The following is an 8,551-nucleotide window of genomic DNA, read 5'->3' on the forward strand; positions in this document are numbered from 1 at the left end:
AGACGAGTGGAGGAAGAGGGGGGAGGCCTTTGCCCAGCAGTGGGACACAGTGGGCTCTGAATAAAATAATAATAAAATAAATATTGTATTGTTTCATATGTACAAAGGAATGTCAGCGCACGCAACTCTCAAAACGAAGCTGCCAACCAACGACTTGCAGCCTGCTCTAGTAAGTACTTTATTTACTGTTATGTAGTATGATTCATTGCATTTTATTCATTTATTTATCGTATGGCGATTACAATAGGTACACTGTACATTAATTGTTCAGTTTACAGTCTAATGGCGTTATTCATAAACGGCTGCTAACTTAATCAGTTGGTGATGGTCGTTTGTCCGTATGCGTTATGCCATAGAGAGGGACAAACGACTATCATGAGCTGCTGCGTAATTTAGCAAACGTTTATGAATTCGCCGTAAATCTACATTTTTCCAAGTAGGTAATGGCTGCACTCGTTACAGTGGTGCACGATATTCCGTGATTTCCACCGACGATAAAATGGAGCCTCTCAATTAAAAATAACGTCTTTGACAGACAAGACACCGAAGTGACCTCATAACTACCTAATTAATGTTCCGTGACCCATGATGGCAATTTTTGGTACGGAACACTGAATATTATAGAAAAGAATTGCGCTATCGACAAAGGGGCCATAACCCAGGGCGGTGGACTGCGAATGTCAGGGTCAGGGTGCGTATTAGCCAACATGCCAATCGTTCACGCTCCGTAGTGAACGAAACGCAACTGTAACTGTCGCACTAATATGGTAGAGTGATAGAGAGACACAAAGTGTTTCGTTGTCGTAGCGCAAGTGTTTGTCACCTTGGCTAGGCACTTAATTTTGAGAGGCTATGGGCCTGCAAACATTTTAAAACCTAGTGCGCCAAATCTTAAAATACTTCACTGAGAATTACTAATTATTATTATAATTTATTATAAATAATTTTGCGACTTTCTATGAAAGCGTAATTGACGTTAAATAAGTTAAATATAGATTTATAACAATGGTAATCTCTGATAATTATTATATTTACCTGTATCATCCAGACAAGTTAAGCCTAAAAAGAGTTTGACCTCGGAGTAAGCGATAATAAGCTCAAACTCGTGTATGACCTTCTAAAGGTTGTCTTCTTGCCTTAAAAGTCACAGAAATTCTCGTCTATCCTTATGAAATTAATCAAGCTAAAAGTTCACACAAAACGGTTTTTACTTTTAACATCTCGGGATAGAGACATAAGGGCGTTTTTTTTTTGTTGTCCCCTACACTTTTTTTTTAAATTTGGGATTTTTTATGTTATTTTTACTCAGAATCACGAGCTCTTTCTATCCTAATAGGAGAAAAAAAGTGTCCCAAAACCATACATTTTTCGATCTTTCCATTCCGCGACCGCCATACAAAGTCTATGAAAAATGGTGACGTAATGGAAATAAAAACCTTAGGACACTTTTTTTCTCCTATTAGGATAGAAAGAGCTCGTGATTCTGAGTAGAAATAACATAAAAAATCCCAAATTTGAAAAAAAAGTGTAGGGGACAACAAAAAAAAAGCCTACAAGTAAGCGTCCTTATTTTCTTTGAGCTCGATAAAAAAATATAGAGCATAAAAGTTGTCAGATGTGACCTTTAAAAACTTCAACGCGAACACAACATTTTCCTTGACGGAAACCTTTAATTTTCCTAGGTTATTTAGGTTGCCACATTTTCATTCGTCTGGTTGACGTAACTGCCGGCCTAGCCAAGCTGACAATCGCTATCGCTTCGACAACGAAACCCTTTGTGTCTCTCCATATTAGTGCGACAGTGACAGTTGCGTTTCGATCGCTACGGAGCGTTTGCGATTGGCATGTTGGCTACGCGGCTTGGTAACCGAAGAGCAGGCGGCTTGCTCGCCTATCAGCATTGCTATGCAGCGAAGAAACGCCGCCAGCATCCTTGGTACAATGCCTCAAGGGCCTATTTTAAATGGCCTATTTAATATAAGTCTGTCTGTTTTGAAACAAAGCTGAATTAATAACTAGCTAAAGTCTATTTTTTTTATTCGGTATACTAAAATTACATTTCATGTGTTGCTAGTTTTTTACGTCTTATAAATAGTGATGTGCTACAACCGGTACTAACCGAAAATAAACTATTGGGAGGTACTTATATTTGTTGATGAAGTGTCTGTAATACAATGAATGGATAACCCGTGACGTGCTAAAAGGGGACACTAGAAGAGGTATTAAAATATGAAATAGCGTAGGTAGAAATGCCATCATTTTGAGGTATTTAGTAATTTTGTATCCAGGGGGCCGATTTTTGAATTTCGATCGCTAGATTTCGTCACTCGAAAATCGGTGGAAAACGGCGAAATGCTAATTTTTGAAATACGAGCGATCGGAATTTGGAATCTATTGGTATTGACCACTCGATTTCAATTCTATTAGTAGAATTTAAATCCCTAGTAGTGGAGATATTATTTAACGAAATACACGAAATCGAGTGGTCGAAATTCAAAAATCGGCCCCCAGGTCTATACACAACATTTCTAATATTTTAAAGCGATTTTATTGTAAGATTAACAGTCACATCGAAGCTACATATCATATAGCTCATAATGCACCAAGTTACTCAGCCTATTTCTCTACGTATACTAAGTTTTATTTAAATGAGAACCTTACTTTGTACTTTTCGTGACCTGTTTTATAAAGGAACCATTTAGATTTCATTTTTTGTTTATTTTGAATCTAAAATTAATTTAATATTTATCGGTTATTCACAAACCGAAATCAAAGATCATCACTGTTTGTTTTAAGCTGGCCACATTATTTCTACGTTTGCCATTTGTGGTTGTCATTTTAGTCTACGGAAAGAATATATAGACTTTAGCTAGTTATTAATTCAGCTTTGTTTCAAAACAGACAGACTTATATTATTAGAAACCGTTAGAATAATGCTTATCCGGTCTGTTAGCTGCAGTCTACAGTGTCTAGACTAATAAAATACTAGTAAAAAATGTTGAAAGGCTTACGTGCTGACAAGAGGAAAAAGATAGCTCCGTAGTGCTTTACCTACACAACGAATTTCACAGGCCAATTCGAACGTACCTGCAATGAGTCAACTTGATAATTGAATCATGTTATTTAGTTATCATGCTTTTCGCTCGTACTTGTTCGTACATGTATTGGCGCGGGTACTACGCAATTATCTTTTAATTATAGTTCAACGTGTAGAACAAACCTGTTTATTAGTGTACCTTATAAAGCTCTATAATTACGATTAGAATCTAACTAACAGGATTCTATTAGACGCGTAATTAGGCACCGTTAAAGGGCCATTCTACTCTCATTCACCTGGCTACATATACCTATTCGTATATTCTCAAGAGATTTCACTTAGCTTGTAATGTATGCTTGTAATAGAACGCAACTACAGACTCGAAGTATAATGACCCAATGCATATGGGAGTAGTAGTGACAGCGAACGGTGTTGGTTATTAAGTACAGAGGGCCTACCGCGAACCACGTTCGACGTGTTGTCTCTCTGTCGCACTTGTAAATTCGTACGTAAGTGTGACAGTGAGGCAACAGACGCTGTTGAATAGGAATGGACATATAGGGTTAGCGATAAAAGACTTACTGGTAGCTGAACGATGTTTGATGGCACGTGAAAAACATATTTTGAAAGTATAATAATAAACTCAGTGTTAACTAAACTAATTGTTTATTACTAAACGTTACATGGCGCAGTCGGTAGGATATACTCGTAGTATATGTATACTTTTGGTTTTAGATGGAACTTGGATATAAAGGAATTTTCGAGTAGGTATGGCCAGGGGAATGAGATTTTTGTAGAATGACCCTAAATCCTACTTGTACTTAAATACTAATGTTAGGTCGTACGTATATTTATAACAAACTATCGACCCGCCCCGGCTTCACACGGGTTAACAAATTATACACAAACCTTTCTCAAGAATCACTATATCGATAGGTGAAAACCGCATGAAAATCCGTTAAGTAGTTTTTGAGTTTATCGCGAACATACAAACATACAAACAGACAGACGCGGCGGGGGACTTTGTTTTATAAGGCGTAGTGATAGTCGTTAATGTATTGTTGTAATCTCATAATACATATTTAAAATGTTTAGTTGCGTTAAATTAAATATAATATAATTTAAAATTAAGAATAAGAATAAGAATAATTTATTTATAATAAAATAAGTAGGTACGCATTCACAAAGGTGTATTCGGTAAGCCCCAATTCCGGCGTAACCTTTATTGATTCACGTAATGTAAAAACTTTGAAGTATATTACAGTGAAAAATCTACAACGCAATTAAAAACCACGTACTTACTCTGCTTGCGAAACTAAAATAAAAGATACACACTTACATTAAGTACATACAAATACGTTTAGCACTAATGGCTTCTGTATTGACACTGCTTTAATGGTTTACGAATCTGACACTCTAAAGGTGACAGTCCATTTCCAACGACAGTTGCACTACTGTTCATTTTACTATGGAAATTGACTGTAACACCAACGCGTTCAGTAACCAGTAGTGCAGCTGCGGTCAGAAATGGAACGTTACCCTAACATTCAATTCAAAGGAAATCAATAACCTTTCATCTTATTCCCACTATCGCAGGTCATAATTACATTAGGCTATATTTCCAATACGAATATAATCTTATTAATCTTATTACTAATCGTTCAACTGAAAATGAAATACGACTGTGGGTTACGCAATAGCAGAATATACTTAGGTTCGAACCTACAATGAAGAACCCCAAAATTAAGTACAAAGTGGTTTGTGAATGGAAAGACCAAGCATTATCCTAAATCTTAATTGTTCTTGCCTCCTACATTGGCCCCGCAAGAGGCTCTCCTTTCAATACTAATATGGCTACATCCACTTGCTATCACGTTCACTCGCTACGACATACACTACGCACGACACACCAACTGGTAAAGGCTCTCTTGATTGTTTAAAACCGGCCAAGTGCGAGTCGGACTCGCGCACGGAGGGTTCCGCACCATCAACAAAAAATAGTACAAAACAAGCAAAAAAACGGTCACCCATCCAAGTACTGACCCCGCCCGACGTTGCTTAACTTCGGTCAAAAATCACGTTTGTTGTATGGGAGCCCCACTTAAATCTTTATTTTATTCTGTTTTTAGTATTTGTTGTTATAGCGGCAACAGAAATACATCATCTGTGAAAATTTCAACTGTCTAGCTATCACGGTTCGTGAGATACAGCCTGGTGACAGACGGACGGACGGACGGACGGACAGACGGACAGCGGAGTCTTAGTAATAGGGTCCCGTTTTTACCCTTTGGGTACGGAACCCTAAAAACTGATAGCAAAGTTACATTTTATACACATGTGAGGCCAATTAAGTAATCAAATTAAAATTTGGAGTTGTTTTCTTATGTTTGCTGGAATTGACTGTTAAATGATGATTTTGAATGATAAATATTTAAAAACATTCATTTGGATTTGATTTGGTTTAATTTTGTTTGATATCTTACAGTTAATATTTTCTTCGGGTTGGTGTGGTGAAAATTTTTGTGTTTCACTCGGGGCAAGTTTTGTTTAACCATCGTGCTTTGATACCCTCACAACGCTCAAGATTCCATGTCTCGAACGGTTCAATTTTGGAATATTTCTTTTGCTCGGGTATCGGAGCGGTTAAATAACTTTGCCCCCTTGTAAAACAAATAAGTATTGTAACGTGTTCTTCAATTGCAATTGCAGATTAATCAACAAGGCTTTTTGTAGGTATTTTTAAACTGAACCTAATGTATGATAAAGGTATAAAGCACTATTTTGGGCCCCGTTTGCTTTGATGACAATGAAACCTGATATCTGATAAACAATACATTGGGCCACTGGTTTTGACTTATCACATAGTAATGGAGCGATTATACGTCCGCCGGTGTATTATACGTGCCCTATTGATGCGCAACGTTGCTGTCATCGCCGTGACTTAAAAGACGCTCAGTCACAAGTCGAAGGTTCTATTGCAGACAATAACCTCTAAATCAAATGGGTCAATTTCTGAACACGATTTTTTTTCTGTCCGTGATGAAAATCGCGGGTTAGCATCAGACAATACTTACCAATTTTTTTTTACATAAAGAAGTCACACTTTCACACCGAGTTCCATATGAATTCACTGATTAGTTGGTTTTTAGAGTACACATAAAAATACCTAAAGGCTCAAATTACTACTCCCGTGCCCTGTCCGGAATCTACTTTTGAGCATAATGAAAAATCCTACGAAAAATTCTACATTAGTATCACTAATTTAGTGTCAAATACTTAAACTAGATGATATTTACTATCACTGAACACATATACTATTAACTTCATTGTGGTAAATAACTCGTGATCGATGTTTAAATTTTGTCCGAGCGCGCGAGTAAAATTTCGTCGGCAAAACTCAAAGGGCTCTGACAGCCGACGTTTGTATTTGAACCGCCTCGTGTCCCGCCTCACCTGTACTGGCAGTATTCGGCTGTCTCTCAAAGCAAGCGGATGTAAGTCAAGCCGCGGCGTGTTCGAGCAAATCGCGTAAGTATTTCGGAATCCGGGTGGGCGACAAATTTTTTCTAATTTCGATGCCCCTTATAAATTTTATTTTCCACATAGCTTTTCAATAGCAATTGTCATATTTAGGAGCCCTTTATGTATCTTTATGTAAGCGATAACATAACAGTTTGGTCAAACACGATTTAAATTTTTGGCGAATTTTTTTATTACGAATTCTAATTTCCGTGCCCTAATTCCCATAACAAATTTACCTAAAACAGCTGATTAAGTGGCACGGGAATTAGAAAGTATTACATATATTGTCAACAAATCTTTTATTGGGGGCACTGTAAGTTAATTGGCAATGTTTACGTCATATTATTATTACTTATATATATTGGCATTGAATATATATTATATGTAATAATAATACGACGTATATCTTTCTATTTTACATTTAAGGAAATCTTAAAGAATGCACAAAAATCTGTGAATAGTTTTTTAGTATAAGTACTATAGTACTTACATACAGGATCGACCCGAATAACCCGGGCAATTTTAATACGTAAGGTAAGGTGGGGTAAGACGACACCGGGGTAAGACTATCACTTGTATGGAATCCTTGTACTGTTAGTCTTGCCCCACCTTACCTTATTCATTGATCATATTATAACATTAAAATATTATATAAACATAAAACTATTTCTGGAATTATTACATATTATAATACCTGTACCTAAGGTTACATGAAACAAAATGAATCACATTTGCAATGTTTTGTTTTTGTAAATTTGACAGCTGACAGCGTATGCCGTATAAAGTTTAAATATCTGGGAGACCGAGCTTTGCTTGGAAAACATATAGGTACCTACCTACCTAAAAACTCAAAAATGCGCGTTTTTCCAGAGATAACACCTACCTAGATAGATTTTTCACCCCAGAAAACCCTCATATATGATAAAATTTCATCGAAATCGTTAGAGCCGTTTCCGAGATCCCCGAAATATATACAAGAATTGCTCGTTTAATAGATTAGTTGTTATAAATTAGCTTTTCTAATACAAGAAAAATTAAATATATCCTATTCTTACTATATTATAAATGCGAAAGTATCTCTGTCTGTCTGTCTGTTATCTCGTCACGCTTAAACCGCTGAACCAATATCATGTTGATGATATTTGGCATGGAGATAGTTTGAGGCCCGGGGAAGGACAAAGGATCTGGGGACACGGCAGTGCCGCCGCCAAGTCGAGCAAAACAAAGTGGCACGGTCAAAATAACATTTAATTTGAACATGTAATCTAAGAATTAATGCACTTTAAAATCCCTTAGTTTTGTCACTGACACAATCACTCACGATCATCATTATTCTAAGGTACTTCTAGCATACCCACAAGTTCCAAATTTGAAACGTAATTAGGTTTAAGCTTTTTAAGCCAATAAAAATCTAATAATACTGCAATATTAGTCACGTTCTAAAGATCTAATAACTGCATAAATAAGTTTGTAATCCTATAGAAATATATGCGATAACAAATTTACCTTTTAGTTCTTACAATTAGTAGGGAAAGTAAAGGTACACTACGATGTACGATGTGAGTATGAATAAAGATGTATATAGTAATGATATGTGTATACATAGTATCAGTATGGTATGGGTATGATTACCTGAAAAGAAGGACAGCCTACAAAAAGAGATGGGATCCTATCAAAAACATTACATGTAAAAAGATGCAAGTCTCGCAACGCAGTTCTTCTACTACAAAAAAAGTTTTGAGATGTAATGTGAAACCAAGTCGGTTATTTTAGACAATGCCAGGGGGGTATTAAAACCGTAATACTATTAGATACCTTATTAGGGTTCCGTAGCCAAATGGCAAAAAACGGAACCCTTATGGATTCGTCATGTTTGTCTGTCTGTGATAGTCTTACCCCGGTGATAGTCTTACCCCACCTTACCTCATATGTGGTTAAACAATTGTTTGTGTTATGAATTTATGAAGGCAGCATATTCGATTTCTTCAGATT

The sequence above is a fragment of the Cydia amplana genome, chromosome 18 (assembly GCF_948474715.1).
Source record: "Cydia amplana chromosome 18, ilCydAmpl1.1, whole genome shotgun sequence".
NCBI classification, from domain to species: Eukaryota; Metazoa; Arthropoda; class Insecta; order Lepidoptera; family Tortricidae; genus Cydia; species Cydia amplana.